The 21,110-nt window shown below is 40.1% G+C and overlaps 1 long non-coding RNA gene across 2 annotated transcripts in view; it reads right to left on the bottom strand.

The window, feature by feature from the left end:
• Positions 1-3,540: 3,540 nt before the first annotated feature.
• The window catches only part of LOC146801751 (uncharacterized), a 232,804-nt gene continuing 215,234 nt past the window's right edge, over positions 3,541-21,110 (bottom strand). For both annotated transcript variants that reach the window (XR_014967651.1, XR_014967652.1), the window contains exon 3: positions 3,541-3,726. This is a non-coding gene — a long non-coding RNA (uncharacterized LOC146801751). The remainder of the gene's footprint in view (positions 3,727-21,110) is intronic.

The raw sequence follows: 21,110 nt of genomic DNA, 5'->3' as shown, positions 1-21,110 counted from the left end.
GCTTACAAAAACAAACAGTGGAGAGAAGAGGCGCATACATTAAAAGCTGGCGGAAAATCAGAAAAGCTGAACAAGGAACACTAAATGCACATCTCTGGATTGAACTGATAAAACGAGACAAATCCCCAGCAAGGACCTATCTAATGGAATCACTGGTCATCTTGGGTCTAACAGAACTGTGGGAATCTCCAACCAATGCCGGTACCTTCAAAAGAGTGGTAACAAAAGTCACCAAGGCGATCTCGTTAAAAGAGGATAAGGAAACTTTAGCCAATAGAGAGCAAGGATGGGGAGTTTTGAAAGATTACACAACTCTCAAACCCCAACAGTACCTAACAATGGGCCTCACACACAAAACAAAAAACAAGTTCCTTAACCTCCGCTTAGGAAACATACCCATAATGCCACATTTAGCACCCTGGAAGAGGGATAAAACAATAAATCTTTGCAGACTATGCCTCTCCAGCAAGGTGGATCTAATACACATTATTTGTATTTGTAAAAACCTTCTGGACATAAGGCGCTCCCTGTTCCGGACCCTTTGGAATCATAGGAGGATAACCAGCTGCAGACAGGCCGTGTTGCTCTGTTTTAACCCCACGGAAACTCAACTAAATTGTAGAACAACAACATTTTTTGATATAGTTGCGGAAAGACTCAAAGTAAAAACGGGACACTAACAGACACAAACTAAGACTTTTAAAAACCTTTTAAAGACTTCAAATAAGCTGATACTTACTTTTAATAAGTTTGTTTTAAATCCAAATTTTTATCAATGAATTACGCTATTAAATGTTGTGAGTTTTTATTAACTGTGCAATAAACTAAACTAATATGCTCTATGGGATTCCAATTGAAGCCCATGTTAGATGTGAAGGACATCTAACCTGAGCTTCAATTGGAATTCATTAATTTTATCACCTGTCTTGATAATATGTCCCCAAGAGAGGTGATGAACCTACCAGAGGCACTGAGACTACCATGGTTTATATGTCAGGAACACCCTTACATCCATGGACCTGGGCAATCTTTGGGATAACCCAGAAATTACATACCCTATAGTCCCAAGGAAAGAGCTAAGGGGTTGTTACTGGGAGAACAAACTGACCCAGCTACAGGGGAACCATTTAATGGGGAAACTCACTGTAGCATTTTTGGAAATCAAAGACCAGTACATATTAGAGCCGGTGCTTAACGATATAAAGCCAGCTGCCGCAAGGAAGCTCTATTTACAGTGTAGGTACGGGGTATTGCCACTCCGTGCTTTCACGAACAAATGGGCGGGCCTACAAACACTGGGTTGTCCGGCATGCGATTGTGCAGAAGAATCTGAATGCCACGTGTTCTTTGTCTGTACTGGCTATATGAGAGCAAGAAAACAATGGCTGGTTCAGATATGTAGAAACCTGGGAACTAGGCAATGCTCAGAGACCTTTAGACTATTGAAATATAATGGTAGTCTCCCTATAGCTTACTCAGTGGCAGGCTTTTTATTTTCCATTTGGTGTACTCGAAGATGGTGATTCAACTGGCGTATACTCTGTTCCGCTTTTTAACTGATGGAATGTATTTGTATGTCTTTTTTAGCAGCATTTTAAAAACGTATCTAACTTAAGGTATACATCACCTGGTGATTCAGACTATCCAAAAGTAGGACAGGCGTTAAAACGTCTATAGTAATGGTTTTAATTCCTTTTTGATTGAAGTCATCTGTTTTTATACATACTTTTGTATCTATATTTAAGGTTCTGCAAATTCCCTATTATATTATGCACATGCACTTTAATGTAACCAGTTATGCTGCTAATTGTGTCATTGACCGATTTAAGCACTTTATATAAACGTAGATATTATCGTTTTTTGAGTTTATCTGAGGGTCATACTAAGTGCAGAAAACATCTTGTTATTATAAACTGAATATAAGTACTGCATATATAGGCAATTGCAGACCGTGATACCAGGACTGACTGCAAATTAGATCTTTGTAGGCTATACTATATACTTAGATACAATTTAACTTGATGTCTGTATTCCTTTTTACCTGTTTTTAACACAGATGAGATATGCAAATTTTGTGTAATGAAATGTTTATCTGTCTGTTTCTAATCACATATAGCTACCCTCACCATAAGGATGCAAAGGTTCTTCACCAGTAGAGTTTAGCATATTGTACCTTGAGTTTATCACATTTCTAATCTGGTGGTCACAGATACTATTCCTGGTTGTTCTTTGCCTCTCTTAGGTCTATTGAACACTGGTTCTCAGTTTTCATCTCTCCTCTTCAATTTTTCTGGTGTATCCTCACAATTACTCTGTAAATATATCTGCATGTTTAAAAATTGAAGCATATTGGAACAATTTCTATAACTAGTCAAAATTAGCCAAACGTCAAAGGGCCCTTGTGGCTTCTCTAATGGCAATTTCTGCAAAGTTGTAGAGTACTTTATATCAGTCGGTTTCATATACAGTTCTTTTATTAAGTTTCTGTTTTTGCCTTAATCCAGATTTCTAGAAATGTTACTCTTTTCAATATTTGTTTGCAATAAATTTCAAATTAGGGTCACTGCCATCAAGCCAATTTATATACATCTGTAGACCATTTGCCTCTATTTATTTCTTTTTATTTCATTTAATGAGTTTTATATAGCGCTGGCTAGACCCGTAGGTATCAGAGCGCTTTACATTAGGTTACACAATGTTACAGAAAATAATAACAATTACACATTATGTCAAAAATAAGCAACACATTGAAAGAGGAAAGAGAGGTGAGAGAAGTAGGGAGGAGGGGGGAGGTGTGAAGGGGGAGGATGAGGGAATAGACGGCAGGAGAGACGAAGGGAAGTCTGCCCAAAGACTGACTGGGTAGATGACGTCCGAGGAGGGAATCCACAGCCCGTCTCCCCTTTAGCTAAACAAGGTAGCTCCATCGGGCATCAGTCAAATAGCTAGGTCTCAACTGACAAGGGACAGTTCACATAGGAAAGTCCATAGGATCAACAGGGAGGGAACTATGAACAAGGACGGGTGAGGGCAGAGGTCAATAGCTGGAAAGAAGAGAAGGGTAAAGCGGTAGGGGGATAGGGTGAAGGGGGAGGAGGGAGATAAGGTCAGGAGAGATGCAAGAGAGTTTGCCCAGAGAGCGTCTGGGTAGGTGATGGCCAAGGAGGGAATCCATAGCCCATCTCCCTTTTAGCTCGCAAGGTATCTCCACCGGGCATCAGTCAAAATGGCTGGGTCTCAGCTGTCGATGGAGAGTTCACAGAGTCAATGACTGAGGCGACCATCTTGAGGTCAGGCGGGGGGGTGAGTCCTTGATGTACGAAATCAGAGGGTCCCCCCAATTTTCTATAATCCAGATGTAAGGGGGTGCAAACTAAGCAGAGGATCAGCATGATGAACATAATAAGGTCAGGCACTGCCAGATTTCTCAATCACGTGAAAGGTGTAAGAATTAGTCATAGGCAGAGGCTGATGGGAATGGACTCATCCATGAGGTCACCCTAGCGTAGCTCCATCACAACGCGGTCCTTGTTCTTGAAACTCTTGATGCGGTGATTCTCGAGGCCGGCACTCTCCGCCATGGTGCTGCGTGCGGCCGAGGCTCGGGACTGTGATGGCTGTAGTGTCGCCTGCACAGGGTGCCCACAAATTGTGGCAGAAGCAGCTGTAGCAGCATCAAATTTTCAAAACCAACGAGGAATGAGGAAGATCCGGGGCTGCATGCACCTGCAACAACGAAACAATTACTGTGAATGTAGCTGGCACATGTGGTGCCTCACAAGACGAAATAACATTTTCCTAGGTTTATGCTTCCCTCTTTTGCTTTAAGTTTGGACCATTTTTCAAATTATTCCGCTACTTAATTGTTTTTGGAATAATTGGTGTTCTCCTTCTATCTTTCATACAACACCCAGGCACCAATCTGTAGATGTTTGTTTAAAGCAAATGAACACATCCTTTACTAAATAAATGCCTCAATCCTAACCAATACACTGTCATTCTTGCCATATAAAGTCCAGTAAAATGATGCACAAAACACTGCTTGACACACGCAGGCTTTCTATAAAAAGAGCTAATATTAATCACTTCCGGTTATGGCTGTATGAGGACCCATGTTTGTGGACGGATGATTAAAATATTCAGCCAATCACGAGTTAACCTAGAATGATACTGCAACAACGCCCCTATTACCATATTACAACCCTTATAGTTTCTTGGTACCAACTCTGCACAGAGACGTTTTAAGGCATGGGCAAAGTGGGCTCTGGCCCAGGGCCCCAACCTTTCAGGGGGACCAGGGCTCAGATCCGCAGAGGCTTGCCATGAAGATCTTTAAGAATCTTTCAACTGATTATTTTAAATACTGTTTCTCTTTCATTTATTTTTTATGTGAGTGACGTGTAAAAGTCTATCACAGATATTTTGCAGAAAATGTGTCATGCAACATCCACAAATAATTTATTTTTAGATCAAAGCATGAACTCATATATAAAAAATAGGGGGAGGGGGGGGTCACAGAGAATATTTGTAGTAATATTTGTGAGCTGCTGCTGTGTTACAATATTGAAAACACGCATCACTTTCCATGAATATTAGATGTGCATTGTCAGTGATATGGCCAAAGAGGACATGAAGGAGCTGAAACTGTGTCATAAATTCAAGACTGTTCCAAACAGGGACCCCCAAAATCCAATCGGCCCGGCCCCCCAAAATGCTTAAGATATCCCTGACTCTGCACCCCTTTGGGACCGGGATTTCCTATGCGAACCAGTCTTCTGCATGTGTCTCACAAGACTTTTTTAAGCATTCTGAGGATTTGGGTAAAGTACGCTAAATCGTATAACACAAAATATAGAGAAATTGTGTGGATTTTGCATAACGTGAAATTTAGAAAGTTCACGAATTTCTCTTGCAAAATGAATGGGTTGGATGTTGGCGAAGTCATTGGAGGCAGAGTGAGAAGGGAGCTTGTGCCAGAGTGTAGGGGATGCTCTGGGTTGTAGAGGAATGTTTGTCTGTGAGTGGAGGAAACCCGGGCATCACATGAAACTTCCAGAAATGTAGATGTTGAGTCTTGTACCCCCAACACAATAGCAAACAAATCCCAGTGTGGGAACGTGCCTGTTACTGTAAGTTGTGAATCAAAGGAGGTAGTTGCTTGAATTAGCAGTGAGAAATAGTATGCGCAAGACCTCACAGAATTGTGACTTATCCTGTGAAGGGTTATGGAACTTGATTTGCTGAGAATTTAGAGAAAGCAAGAGCCTATGGGCCAGATGTATGAAAGGGTTTTACCCATTCTGTGTCTATGGGAAAATGTGTTCATACATATGGCCCTATGTGCGGTGTTTCCAAGGAACAAACCATACATTTTAAATAAAGTTTGTTTTAGACCATGGATATTCCCATTCTCTATGATATGACATTATGTCAATTTACTATACATTTTATGGATTGAGTTTATCTGGCATCTAGAATATACGTAATGAAGCCTTACTGCCCTCTGTTGAGGGTATTAACAACTGTTAATGTCCAATGATAAGTTATGTTATGTTATGTTAAAATAATTTCTTAAGCGCATGCTCACCAAACGGTTTCTTGGCACTGAGCGGAGATGAATGCTTGGACAAAAACAGTGAAATTAATTGTAAGCCTGGGGAAAAAGCCTTGTTTTGAGGGATTTCCTGAACTTGGAATAGGAGGTGGCCAGGCGCAACTCAGGAGGAAGGGAGTTCCAGAATTGTGGTGCTAGGGTCGAGAATCTTAGACCGCCGTGTTTTTTCCGTTTGAATGGGCAGGGAGTCAGTAAGTTCATATTTGAAGAACGTAACTCATGGGAAGGGACATATCACTGTATTTCTATGGCGATAAAAGTCGGACCGTGATCCGAGAGGGCTTTGTAGATGGCCGACTGGAGAGTTTTCGGAAAAACCAGATATTCACATTTGGTTCTATTTTTCAATTGCATCTAGTGATATGGAGCAATTCAAGACATTTGGCTTCAGTGAGGACAAATACAACAAAATAATCAATACTAAGAAGGGCAATACATTTACTGTAATTGCTGGCAAAGGAGAGAAATTGGGAACCTTGTTTAATTTAAAGAAAAAATTGATTAGCACTGAGGCCCATGCCGAATTCTTAATTGAATATGTGAAGTCTGGGGTCATACCAATCGGACTCCAAATACGTAATGAACCTGGATTGTTTATTGAAAATAATAAGTTTTTAGAAATTTGGACGCAAATTTCCAATCGCTGCAGCAGAGATTGGATGCTTTTAATCATTGAAACGGTTCAAGAAATAATCATCATAGAAAGGGAGGCAATAGAGAAATTGGAATTAAAAGACAATACCGGTTTAGAGGATGCCAAACATAAACTAGAGGAAATCAACAAGGATGTAGATGGATACAGGGAATATCTACTTAATAAAAAAACTAACAAACTTAAAAAAGATATTAATAGATTTAGTCAAGAGCTTGCCTACCCATTCCTTAGAGAAAATTATTATTAGCAAAAGAACGAACAAGGTTGGGACAGGAATACCTTGAGAAGACCAAGATATAATCGGGGGGAGGTAGGAAACATATAACGTTTTCGGAATCATCAGGGTCTAGCAGTGAAGAAGAATATGTACACAGGGAAGAAAACAGCAGAGGGCCTAATGATCAGCAGGGTCCTTTTTTAGAGCAGAGAAACAGAAGGGGGAGATACAATGCGAATCAAACAGGGGCTCAACAAGTGCGCAATCCTCCTCCGCAGGAATATATGCAGACCAGACGCCAACGATATTGGCGATAGATAAAATTCCTATAATCAATTTATCTAATAGGACCCTTAGTGATAGTGAGACTGAAGTATTAGGTAGAGGCTTCAGCTTTGTCCCCATGGCTAGAGTAAATAGATTCCAACTAGAGAGGGACATGAGAGAATTCTTTAGAAAGATTAGATTAAGGAGATTTTTTTAAGACAAACCTAGGCGTGAATCCAATAACATTACCGGCTTCAAACCTAGGTCCATCTTTACGCCTTCTACAGCTCAAGTAGGGAAAAACATTGAGGTATTTGAAAAAGTTGTTGAGATGGACATTCAAAATATTCTTATGAAAGAAACCTGTTTCACTCAAAACTTAGATAAGGCACAACGCATTGCTATCAGTACCCTGAAAGAAGATCGCTCTATTACCATCACACCGGCCGATAAGGGTGGAGGAGTGGTAATCTTTGACACCCAGGATTATGACAACAAAATGTTATCACTTTTAAATGTAAGAGCACACTATGAGAGGGTACATGAAAAGGAATTGTTGGCTTTATCTAAGAGATGTGGTGACCTGTTGGCAGAAGCAAGAGAGAACGATTGGATTTGTGATGAGGAATTTAGATTCCTCAATAACAATAACCCTAAAATCCCTGCTATCTATGGCCTCCCCAAGGTGCACAAAAACCACCTTGATCCTCCCATGCGACCCATAGTGAGCTGTTTAGGTTCACTATTAGAACCTATAAGTAAATATATTGACTTTTTCTTAAAGCCTTTAGTAAGTCAGTTGAAGTCATATGTGAGGGATTCTACATATATTATTAGCTTAGTTGAAAATAAACCGTTTTGCTGCAATACTCAATGTCTAGTGACTCTAGACATTGAGGCATTGTATACAAATATTCCACAACAACCGACAGTTGATGTTGTACAGAGAATTTTAGAAAATTTAGAAATAGAAACTGTTAATAAAGAGTTTATTGTGCAATGTACAGATGTGGTACTCAAAAACAATATTTTTTTATTTAAGGATCAGCTGTTCCATCAGAGGAAAGGTACCAGCATGGGCGCTACATGCGCTCCATGTCTAGCGTGTCTCTATGTAGGAGAATTTGAAAAGCAACATATATACAATGAACTTGCCCCGTTCTATGAAAATGTTGAGGAATGGCATTGTTTTATTGACGATGTCTTCTTCATATGGAGAGGCTCGATAGAGGCATTAGAAGAATTCTTAAGCTGGTTAAATCTAGGGGATGAGAACCTTAAATTCACGGCCCACTATAGTAAGGAGAGTGTGGATTACATGGATATTACTATTGGATCTAGGGATGGGAGACTGGAAGTTGAGCTTTATACCAAACCTATGGATAAAAATACATTACTTCATTATTTCAGCTTCCACCCTAGATCTCAAAAGGATAATATACCATTTAGCCAACTTCTTCGTCTTAGAAGAAACTGTACGGAACTAGAAACTTTTTACAAACACTCGGAAGTTTTGAAAACCAAACTGAAGGACAGGGGATACCCCAAGAAGCTTAAAACCCATTCATTCAAAAGAGCACGATTCTACAATAGGGAAGCTATGTTTGAGGGCTCTAAAAAGGAGAAGAGTATGCCCAAAATTGTTTTCGTCAGCCAGTTCTATGAGATCAGTAATAAAATTAAAAATGTGATAAATAGACACTGGGGCATTTTGAACAATGAAGAAGAGGTTAAACTTGAGAAACCGTTATTTGCCTATAAGAGAAATACCAACTTACGCAATGAACTGGTTCATACATACAGGGAGGGACCTGTTCAGAAACAAAGAACTTTGGATAAATCTATGGCCAAAGGTAATGTAAGATGTGGGCATTGCTCTTTATGTCCCCAGTGCATTACAGCTAAGGAACTGAAACATAATGGTAGGACGATTGTAGCACATACTTTAAATAATTGTCGCAGCAAGAACATCATTTATTTGTTAAAATGTCCGTGTGGACTTGCTTATGTTGGTGAAACAAGTCGTGAACTTAGAATACGCCTCTTGGAACACAGGTCGGCCATTAAAACAAAGAAACTGAATGCTCCATTGGTGGTCCATTTCTTAGAGAAGGGACATAAAGAAACGGAATTTGACTGGTTCATTTTAGAAAAGGTAACCATGAACAAGAGAGGGGGAAATATTTCTGGCTCTGCTGCTGATGCTACTATTGTTGTAATCCCCAAAGAAGGAAAGGATCATGCAGACCCCAAGAATTTTCGTCCTATTTCCCTTCTTAACATGGAGGCTAAGATTTTTGCTAAAATCTTGGCTAAGCGCTTAGAGTCCTTTATTCCGCAATTAGTTCACCCTTCCCAAACAGGTTTTGTAAAGGGGCATCATGCACGGGATAATATTCGTACTTTTTGTCATATTCTAGGTTCTGCTAAACGATCTAACCTGCCGGCGGCGGCCTTGGCCCTTGATGCTGAAAAGGCCTTTGATAAGGTTTCTTGGCCTTTTTTACGAGCTGTTTTATGCGCACACAACCTTGGTGAATCCTTTATTCGAATGGTTATGTCTCTTTACTCCCGACCTAGAGCTAATATAAGAGTGAATGGAGCTACGTCGTCCTTTTTAATCTTTGCCAGGGGACTCGACAAGGGTGCCCTTTGTCTCCTCTTTTATTTTTGTTGTCCATTGATCCTCTTCTCAGAATGATCGACGTACATCCTGACATTAAGGGGTTCTCTTTTGGATCTCATCAGATAAAAACAGCTGCGTATGCTGATGATGTCCTCATCTTCTCGGATGATATTGCTCTGGCCATTCCTGCCATTTCAGATACGATTTCTTGTTTCTCAAAAGTCTCAGGTTACACCCTGAACAAAGATAAGACAGAAATGTTCCCCCTAAATGCTTATTGTTTCTCTTCTCACATGGGCTCGGCGAGCTTTAAGTGGCAATCCAAGCAACTAAAATATTTGGGTATTTATTTTTGTTCCACCCTTTATGCTACGGTTACTTATAACGAATCTCAAACTATTCTTAAGGTACGAAGTCTTTTAGATAATTGGTCTCTGAAGCATATTTCGTGGTGGGGCCGACTTCAAACTCTTAAAATGATGATAACACCCATTGTTAATTTTGTTTCTTCTATGCTGCCGGTAAAGCTCTCTGATGCCTTTTTTCATGATTTGGATCTATTAACTTCCAAATTTTTATGGAATAACAAAAGGGCTAGAATTGCCTATAAATTCTTGCGGAAGTCGTATGATATGGGAGGATGCAATCTTCCTGATTGGGAGAAATATCAATCTGCTTTTCTAGCCTCTCAGGGGGCGTTATGGTTTTCCTCTCCCTCTACTCATGCTCCAGCTTGGTTGCTAATTGAACAGGAACTGGCCTCCCCTCTTCCGACCGCCGCTTTTTTAACCACGAATACCCTCTCTATTCCATTTTCTAGATCCATTATTTTAGACACTATTGCTGCAATACGCAAGGTTGATAAGAGATTGGCGGTCCCACTGCATAAAACCACTTGGTCATCTATTTGGCGGAATTCCAAAATTAAAATCAATATTGATTCAGACTTGATGTCTTACTGGGCTGGGAAAGGTATCTCTCTTGTCAAACATCTTTATGATTCCAACAATCATCCTCTCCCTTTTTCTAACTTGGCTCAACAATTTTCTTTATCTAATCTAGACTTTTATACCTTTCTTAAGATAAAGGTAGCACTTGCTAAGGTACACCTGCATCCTTCCTCCTCTTTGATTACGCTTTTTTAATTATGGATTAGGTCTGGTCATGTGGCATCTAGGATTTATAAATTTTTGTCGTCTTCTACACTTCCTTCCCAGACTGTTGCACAGCAAAAATGGCTGCATCATTTTGATCATGGTGTTACCGACCATATTTCTTCAGACACTTGGCAGGATATTGGAAAATGTTCTCTTTGTAATAAAATTGCCCCTTCATTAATGCAATCTAAGTTTTTTTCTATTAATCTTCTTCACTGGACCCCCACTCGCTTATATTCGCTCAGTTTAAAAGAAGACAATCGTTGTTGGAGCTGTGATCTTGCACCAGGCGATTTTCAACATATGTTTTTTGACTGCTCTCTTCTCCAACCCTTTTGGGGTTTAATTCACAAACACCTAATGATTATCTTTAATATCAAGTTTCAACTCTCTTTCCCATTAATTCTTTTAGGCCCATTGGCGGCCTCGGTCCCTTTGCCTTTAGATTCCATGGAATTACAATTGTTGGATCTTTTACTAACTATTGCTGTTAAAGTAATTCTCATGGAGTGGAAATCTTTCTCTTCAGTTTCTTATCATACTTGGTGGGCATGGGTTTCCTTTTTAAGATGTGCTCATACTTCAGTTGATAATGCTCATCTCTCTCCTTCTATATCTAATGGTGTGTGGAAGGCTCTAGATACGTATATGGAAAGGGCCTCGGAGGGGTTGGTGGAACAGTATCCTTTTGATTTGTCTGGTTAATACGCTCTTGGATGTTGGGTGAATCCTTTGGAAATCCTTCTCTCTCCTTTTACTTCTTCTTGTCTTTCCTCAGCCTTACTCTATTCTTTCTATCTTTGCTTTCTTCTTTTCTTTTCTTCCTTACCTAAAATAATATCTGATGGTGATACTTTTGATAATTACTTCCTCCAGTTATTCGTTGATGTCTCTATAATCTAATTATTTTTCTGTTATATACAGATTATTCCATACTGTATACTCCAGCTGATATCATTTGTATCACCTTTGCTTGTATTTTATGTTTTCATCTGCTCCTTTAAAATAATAAACTCTTTTGAAATCAAAAAAAGAGAGGGGGAAATATGCAGGAAAAAAGGAAAGCGCGAGAGCAGTGGTACATCTGCATTTTCAATACAATCAGGCGGGGATTGAATTCCCGTGAAGAGTGGGAGAAACTTATCTGATATAACACTGTTCTCACCCGACATGAATATGGATACACCACTTAGCATTTAGTGGTGTATGAAACACATATAGAACGAGGTTCAGGGTCGAGAGGATTTATAGAGCAACCGACATACAGAGGTTTACACATGGACTGTCTAGATTAATTACATGAGAGCCTATTATAGGGAGTAAGATATATATATATATAGATTAGCCTTTCTTGATCAAGAATATGATTGCAAAGCATATTCACTAAGACTCTGCCGTCGATATAAGGCTTTAAGCTCAATGAGAGGCTGTTCTGGTTCTATTGGTTGGCTTAAATGGGCATGGTGTAACCTCGGCTCGGATATGCATACCAATAAGAAAATATATAAAAAATAAAAAATAGAATATTTTTAGATATATATATAATGGGTTGGTGGGTTGGAATTATCGCCAATCAGAACCCATTTCAAAGGGGTGTACTCTGTATGTTGTTTCTCCTCACTAACGGATAAGAAGATGTATTGAGTAAAGACAGATTGGCACTACATTGAAAGGCTATTGAATTATACTATAACCAATGGGTATATAATGCAGAATATATTTCGTTGTTGACTGTGTACACATAGTCATTACTTCTCTTTTGCGAAATTTATTCATCTAAATGCTGGGGTCATAAATCGAAATACTGTGTTCAATGGAAATATAGGTATTATAAGTATTAGTTTTTCGTTTACTATGGGTTTTATCAACATTGTGTAAAAAGATTCCTTACATGTCGATAGTTTATTGGTTGGTAACGAGCCCATTTCAATATGGCGCCCAAATACACTCTCGAAACCCTAGTCCGCTTTCGGCGGCTAGGAACATGTGACTGCTTACGTAGACGATGGACTACTTAGAAGCAGTGTTCTTAGGCTCGTGTGCATTCTCTTGCTCAACAGCGGATGATTGTGGAGTCGGCGGGGACATTTTTCAGTTCCGGTAAGCGGCAGTCTAGTGCCATAGTTTGAGGTCTAATTGCGCGATTTGTGATTATTATGATTATTGCAATCTTATCTCGTAATTATGGATGATAAGATGAAGTGACTAGGGGTACAAGCGGGCAACATGAGAGTTCCTTTGTTGAATTTTAGTGGTGTGACTTTAACTATGAATAAACATAAATGTGTCGACATATAGTTGTGACAAACAGAGGAAACGATAAATTTATGCTCAGCCTCTGTAGGGAATGTCCGCTCTTATTGTCGTGCATGAATATGTGAGACTAGACAGTTTGATGTGAACAAAAATTATAGGTTGATTTTACCGCTTTTTTGGAATAAGACTGATGGCGAAAGCAGCAGGTTTTTGTTTAATTATAAATATAATTATATATTTATGTAGCAGCACGGTATTTGACTTTTGGGGAGTTGGACTGGTAGTCTATTATTCTTAAGGTAGAAGGAGGATCCTTTCTCTCATAGAAATATGTGGTTATGTTTTTATGTAGTGTTACCCCACATGACAATTGTTTTTTTTTTGCTGTTACTCCTAGTACAAGGAGAATTCTCGCATTATAAAAACAGTTATCCTATTTCAAACAATATGTGATATTGTTATTTTATTAGAGAACACACAAGTGAACCTCCGGTGATGAGAGGATAGGGACTTAGTGTTATCAAAGAGCCTGCGAAATATGGCTTTGGATCTCTCTGATTTAATAATATATAAACGGTTGATATATGAATAATTGATATATATTCTTTGATTGATATTTAGATGTCGCTTGGACTACCCTTGTAGTTGATCAGCCTACCAGTAGCCAGTTATAAAATACAGGAAACTATTGGCCATAACTCCAGTGGCACAACACTACAAAACATTGAGATAAGGTAGGGCTGTTTCACTATTAAATAATTTAACAGCATCCTAGAAATATGGGACAAGCATTGATTTTGATATTCATGATTCCATGCATATATTATATACATTTTTTTATATTTCAGGAACGATTAGAGATGGCCCAATCCTGTGTATTACTAATTTTTAACGTACAAAAACAGAAGGAAGAGAGCAAAAGGTAGTTATCATAGGATAAGATTAAAATAAACTCTTAGGCTGCCTTGATGCATACATTCCCATAAAAAGAACAGCACGGCTCAAGTCAATATACGTGATATTGTATAAAATTATTGTCATTTCTTCATAGCGTGAAAGCTTTTGCGGTACCCCTATTGATCATATGTGGGTGGTTTGAAGGTGTCTTAACCACACTGAGACTGGAAGAAGTAAAGAGAAGAATTTGATATCTCACCCTCCCCTGATCGTTGATAGCTATGACAACGGGTTGGTACATATATATAAATGTATAGATATGCATGTATGAGATTGTTTGGTATTGTCCGTGTGAATGGGTTGTACCATTATGGAATCACCAAGCTGGTAACCAATATTGTGATATAAAATGTTCATTGTAATGATAAATGTTTTTTAGCAACTGTTTTTTTATCAAAAAATAAAATAAATTAGATATGTTTTTTAGAATTGTATGAATATAATTTTGTATTTTCTATATTAAGAAAATCTTATTGTAAATTCTTTTTAGAAACTTGGGGAGATATTGATTGATCATTTTAAGCCTGAAGGTGGTGAATTGACTTGTGCCACCGAAACGCGTCGCTTGTTCAACTTGTCCTGTGTTCATCGAGTACTTGAATATCTGTTAAAGGTTAACAACAACAAAGAAAAAGAAAAAAGTGTTGATCTTTATATACCTTACTTTATGTGCTCATTGGACAAGATTTATGTTTATGTCCCCAATCATTGATTGTGGTTTTTAAATATGTTTATGTTTGTTTTGATCATTTGAAGCCTATTTATGATGTACACTTGATGGTAATAGTATTGCCGTGTGAGAAACTTATTAATTTTAATAAATACCTTTTTATATCACTTTTGTTGGTTCCGATTGCTGGTGATGTGGATGTTGTATGTGTAATGGTTGAAAATAGGTGTATGCCTCAATATAGGTGCCCAAAGGGATCTTTGTCTTTGACAGAAGTGTCTTGGCTTTGTAGATAGTGCAGCCTAGTTTGAAAAGACAGCGTTGAGTCACGGGGAGCCAGTGGAGGCTCTTGAGCAAAGGTTTCACGTGATGGGATTTTGGCTGGCCATAGACAAGCCTTGCGGCTTGGTTCTGCACCAGTTGTAGCCGGCGTGATTGGTAAGCTGGAATGCCGGTATACAGAGAGTTAGCGTAGTCAATATGCGACATTACCAGGGCAAGAATGACTTGGATCAAAGCCGCAGTGGTTAAAAATCTGCTTATTTTCCGTATTCTTTGCAAGTGGAAGAAGCAGGCAGACACCACTGAATTTATCTGGGCCTTCATGGTGAGATCGTTGCTGATTATGATTCCTAAAGAGAAAGGACAGGGGAACCCTACTCACTAACGGAACCAGGGTAATGGTTATATAAAGGGAAACAACGGTTCCTGTGGACTCATAAAAAATGATTCAAGCAATATATTTTGCACAATCGCAATAAAAAGAGGGTAGAATAATGTCAGAGGGCAAGGAACCACCAACACATTTGTACAATTATGACTTGTTTTATAAACAAGGTCATTGTACCGTCCTTGAAGCTGACTCACGCAGCTTGGGAATACAGATGCTGTGATTCATCGCACGCAGAATATCATCAAAGACCGACACAGTGCATTGTCACTGTTTCCAGAATTTACCAGGGATTAACCATACCGCTATGGCTATAGCGAGTTGATGTGAAGAGCCGGTCGGCCAAAGCGTGAGTCAGCTTCAAGGACGGTACAAGGTCATTGTACCGTCCTTGAAGCTGACTCACGCATCTTGGGAACACAGATGCTGTGATTCATCGCGCACAGAATATCATCCAGACCGACACAGTGCATTGTCACTGTTTCCAGAATTTACCAGGGATTAACCATACCGCTATGGCTATAGCAAGTTGAGAGCCGGTCGGCCAAACCGTACCCCTGACTGCCAGCCTTTCCTCACACTGAGTACCCGGACGGGTCATCTTGTGAGTAATACACTTCTCACTTGTGGCACATCACTGGTTGACAAGGCTGTGCATTAAGCAATCCAGATGTCTCAGCATCACTAGTCCTGAGGAGACCCCGTACTGATAGAGGGTCAAAACGCCATTGACAAGCTGAAAGAGCGAACCATTGCCCAGCGCGTATTATTATATACAGTTGCTGTTTACAAAGAAATTATACAAGAATGGTCGCCTTTTAAGATTTATGGAAACCTTGTATATAAATATACACCCTTTCACTTACGATTAGGTTCCATTTTTCACTTTGGGACACAGTGCACAAATATCTGTTCTATTGTAAATTTAAACAATGTATATAATAAGTCTGTTGTGTTTATAAAACAAGTCATAATTGTACAAATGTGTTGGTGGTTCCTTGCCCTCTGACATTGTTCTACCCTCTTTTTATTGCGTTTGTGCAGATTATGATTCCTAGGCTTTTATCCGAGCTGACTGGGGAGGGTGGACATCCTATTGATTGAGGCCAGAAGTTGGAATTCCAGGGGTTGGCTGAGCTCCCAGTAAGAATCAGCTCGGTTTTATCGGGATTAAGTTTAAACTTATTTGAATTCATCCAGTTGCTAATGAAATTCATAGTGGATTGAAAGTTCTCCAAAGATGAGGGCGATTAATCGATATTAAAAACTAGCTGGAGGTTGTCAGCATAGTTAAAAGTGATGACTTCTCTCTGGTGGAGGGTCGGGATCAGGGGGACAATATGCAAATTGAAAAGGAGAGGGGAAAGAGATGAACCCTGTGGAACCCCGCAAGTCAGTCTTCTTTTCTCAGAGGAGAAATTGGCAAGGCGGACCGCTTGATAGGGGTCACTGAGGAAAGAAGTGATCCACTTTAGTGAAAGGCCCCGGATCCCGGCGCTTTCGACCCGGTCAACCAACACATGGGGGTCGAAAGTGTTGAAAGCAGCCGAAAGATCTAGGAGCACTAGGGCCTGTGTGGTGTTCTAATCTGCCCCCTTCCTTAATTCATCGAGAGCTGCTAAGATAACAGACTCGGTAGAGTGTTCGGGTCTGAAGCCTGCTTGGTCTGAGTCTAGGTAGTGGATGTGCTCTACAAAAGTACTCAGGCAGTTCGTGACATGGGCCTCTAGAATTTTACCTAGAAATGGCAGCAGCGATATAGGGCGGTAGTTACTGGGTATTAAAGGATCAGAGCCTGTTTTTTTCAGGATGGGTACGACTTCCGCACTCTTAAATAAGATGGAGATAATACCCTTGGTGAGGGAGTTGTTAAGGAGCAACAATGGTGGTTCGGGACAGTGATGAAAAATTTACCGAACGATGTGAGGGGGACAACTGTCTTTTGGGGAGCCAGAATGGACCCTTTTGAGTAGGGAGGAAAAGATCTCCTGAGTAATAAATGGAATTTGGTCAAGATGGTGAGGATAAATGTGTGAACAGCAGGGGTCAGGTGGTGAGATGGCCTTGGGAATGCTGGATTTGATGGTGGCAATTTTTTCAATAAAGTATGTGTTGAGGGAATCGCACAGAGATTGTGATGGGGTGGGTTTAGCAGTGAAACGGTCAGGTTTGACGAGTTCATCCACAATGGAGAAGATGTCTTTTGCTTTGTTAGTCGATTCTAAAATTTTCGAGGAAAAGTATTCCGATTTGGACCTGAGGATGGTGCTTTTATAATCTTTAAGAGCCGATGTAAAAGTTGCCTTTTTAATAGGACAGTAGTCCTGTCTCCACTTGCGTTCGGATTGACGCAGAGCTAATTTCTTTTCCTTCAGATAGTCAGTGAACCACCGTTGGGCGTCATGGGGCCTCTTATTTTTAACTTTCTTCAGAGGTGCTAAGCTGTCTCTAGCAGATTCCAGCCAGGCATTGATATTTTCCGCCTGGGTGTGAGGGGATGCAATCTGATCGAGGGGCATAGAAGCAGCTAATAGGGCGCATAGTGCTGTGGAGTCAACCCGGCTCCAGTTTCTGGCCATATTGATATCTGGAGGTGGGGCTTTGGGAGGGGGGATACAGGGAATAGAGAAAGTAATACAATGGTGGTCCGACCATGTGCAGGGGGAGATTTGTAGGTCGGCTATCTCTAGATTGGATGTCCAGACCTGATCAAGGATGTGTCCCTTTATGTGTGTTACTACATTGATGTGCTGGGTGTAGTTCATTCCCGTTAGCAAATCGGTAAAATCAACCGAGAAAGGGCTTTCCCGTGCATCATGTGGCCAATAGTTGAAGTCACCAATTATCAACACTCTGGTATGGTTTATGACCAGCTCCGCAATAGCGTTTCCAAATGACTGCGAAAATGTGGGCATCTGAAGGGGAGGTCTATAGAAGAGCACGCATATGAAAGGGGAATGATTAGATTCAAACTTAAGAAGAAGGCTGTCAACTGATGGAATGCCTAATATAGTTAGAGAGGTAAATTTGTGTGACTGTGATATAACTGCAGCAACCCCCTCCTCCAGCTTTGTTCTCCAACCTATTAGTCTGGAGGATATAGTAATTGTCTGGGATAGCTGCTAAGATGTCAGGGCTGGATTCAGCCGTCAGCCATGTTTCTGATAAGAGAAGGATGTCTGGCTTGTCAGTATCTAAGAGATAGAAGATCTCTAGTTGATGCTTTACCATCAAACGGGTGTTGAGGTAACAGATTGACAGTTTCACCTGTCCCAGGCATGCGGAGGAGGGCGGGGTTTTAGGGAGTGTGTCATTGATTATTATCGGTGGCTCCTGACCAGGTGGTTTAATGGAGGGTTTACAGACAACGTCCTTATGGGACAGGATCCCCAGATTATCTAAAGTACTCAGAGTGTAAGGGTCAATAGCCCAGTCCCCCTGAAATGAGTTCAGCTCAGAGGCTGAATAACGTAGAAAACAGGCATAGTGCATGGCCCATGGCCCTGGCCGGCTGCGGACGGGCGCAGACGGGCTTGCCGTGCCAGCGGTGCGCCCGCTGCGCGCATCCGCTGCACGCGTCCGCTGCGCGATGGGAAAATCATGTGGCAGATATAGGCTGCAAGTGCGGCGCTACTCGCGGTGCTCTGCCCCCAACAGCCACAGAAGAGACACTATCTCGCCTGCACCCTCCACAACAATCGGGGAAGCCCCACGGTGGAACGAGGTGTAGGCGATAACACACAGGTAAAGAGTGCAATGCAAGCACAAGTTTAAAAAGTAAAGTGCACGTGAACAGTTAAAATCAAGCGGTGTAATATTAATTAATGCTGGACTAAGAACATCTCACCAAGACTTATAAATAAAAAAAGATAAATATCAGATCCTTAGGTTTGGTCCTGAGGTGGGGTTAGGATGTGTAATTAGAGGAATGGCCATTACTAGCTGTCAGAGCTGAGTGGCATTTGGACTATCACACTATTAAAGTCCGTGCTTTCATTATCTAACCCAAAAGCCAATCACAACTACCGTCCTTATCTGTTTCATGCCCCTGCTTCAAACTTTCAATTCAATAAAAATGGAAGAAATAACAGCAGCGAATGCTTTTATTCTTAGTCTCTATGATTGGCTAAGCATCACATCATCACACAGTGTGTGCTAATAGACTAAAACTGCCAGCATTAGAGTTGCCCACTGCCCATTCACATCTTCTACTCTTCTGACGCTCTAACTATGTCAATTGTCCTCTTGTCAGTGCATCTTTGCAGCCACATGTGTAAGCTCCCTGAGTCACACACAGTCCAGTCCATAATCAACAAAAGCTTGTTTGAACTGCTGTCCGGCATTAATTCGATCTGCAGGTTAGAAGACTGTCTGGTAAAAGGAAAGACAGCAAGAGTGTAGTCCAGGCCATCATTCAGAAGGCCAACACCTTAATTAAAACTCTGGACATTGATCACACTTTCAAAGGACTGTGGGCTGCCCCTCGCTGCCAGTCTCTTACCCATGCTATATTTGGCTTTCGTACACGTCGTCCGTTTCAATATTTCATACTCAATCGTGCTCCGGGTTTTGGTGTCAAAAAAAGAATCCCTGTTCAACAAGTCAAATAAGTGCTGCCTCTCTCTAGAGAAAGGGTAGGCCATTTGCTTGACTGTCATAGGGTTCCGTCCTCCCACCCTGGGCTGGAAGGGTTGGGTGAATTTGTGAATGACTCAATTCATCTTCTGCATAATACCGCGAGCTTGATTAACCTGGTACACCTTTTTGGTGGGCATCTTAAGTGTCATAAACTCCGCTTCTCTGCACAGGACATTTCAAGGTGCATGTATTTTCACAAATATCTATAATAAATATCTATTTCCCAGATAAAGAAAATGTTGCCTGTTTATCTCTGCCACATTAGCATATATTTGGAGAAAACTGTTATGTCATTGTAGATGTTCTTTTCTTCAAACCAGGTTATATAAAGATTAGCTACACTGGGTGCACAGGTGGCTCCCACTAAAGTGCCTTTCGTTTGGTGGAAGATCTCTCCATCTTCCTCTCTTTCTCAAAGAATTTCTTTGCTGATTCAACTGTTTGTCTTGAGGAATATTGGTATAAAGCACTTCAATATCTAAGATCACCAATCACAATTAGAGGTGAAAACTGTACCTTCTTGTTTTCCAATTATCATAATGGTGTCTTTTACATATCAAAGCATTTACGTCCCCATGGGTTTCTGGAAAAAATATTTAGATAGCAGTTCTGTAATCAAACTAATGCTAGAAATAATAGGATGCATCAGCAATTTTTTTTTTTTTTATGAATTTTGAGGAGTCCTTATAACATAGGCATACCGGGATCATTTTTATTAAAAAATTAAAAATCCACAAAATCCATTTTCGTAATGAGCAGGATTCCAAAATATATTTAGCATTTTCCCTTTGTAATTACTGGCGTCAATCCCAAATATGCTAATATCTTTATCAGTATGTTTTATACAAAGGTCAGATTTAAGGTTTCACCTGTGAAATGTTTTTTTCTTTTCCTTAGTTAGATTAAAATCAATTCTCTCTGATTTCCCTAAGACGTTTTGCAATGCGTTTTAGCACTGATTATTCAAATATTTCCCTTTCCTTCCCCACACTATCATAAATTGACAAGAAGGCCTAAAACTGCATCACTTCAAATGTATTAAAATTAGTAGTTGCTATGAAAGAAAGCCTTTATTGTAATGTTTCTTCTTCTTTAGAGTAGGCATATGTGGATAGATTAATTTCTTGAATACTTTTTTTTACTAGTTCAACCACTTCGGTCTTTCCCTTTGTTTAAATATATTCCCTTGGAGGATCATGGTGTTGATTCTGATTGTCTGTGACGGTTTATAAATCATTAGGAGGAATTAGGAGTGTTATACAAAGTAAGAAAGTGTGGTGCACAAAGTATGAGGGTATAGACAGCTTTTGAGATAAAGCACAGTTAAAGGTGATATGTCGGTTCTTTTGTACTTTTTAAGTTTACCTGACCGACCCTCTTTAT

The sequence above is a fragment of the Triturus cristatus genome, chromosome 8, assembly GCF_964204655.1.
Source record: "Triturus cristatus chromosome 8, aTriCri1.1, whole genome shotgun sequence".
NCBI classification, from domain to species: Eukaryota; Metazoa; Chordata; class Amphibia; order Caudata; family Salamandridae; genus Triturus; species Triturus cristatus.
The sequence above is the reverse complement of the archived record's forward strand: the minus strand, read 5'-3'. Positions and strand labels throughout refer to the sequence as shown.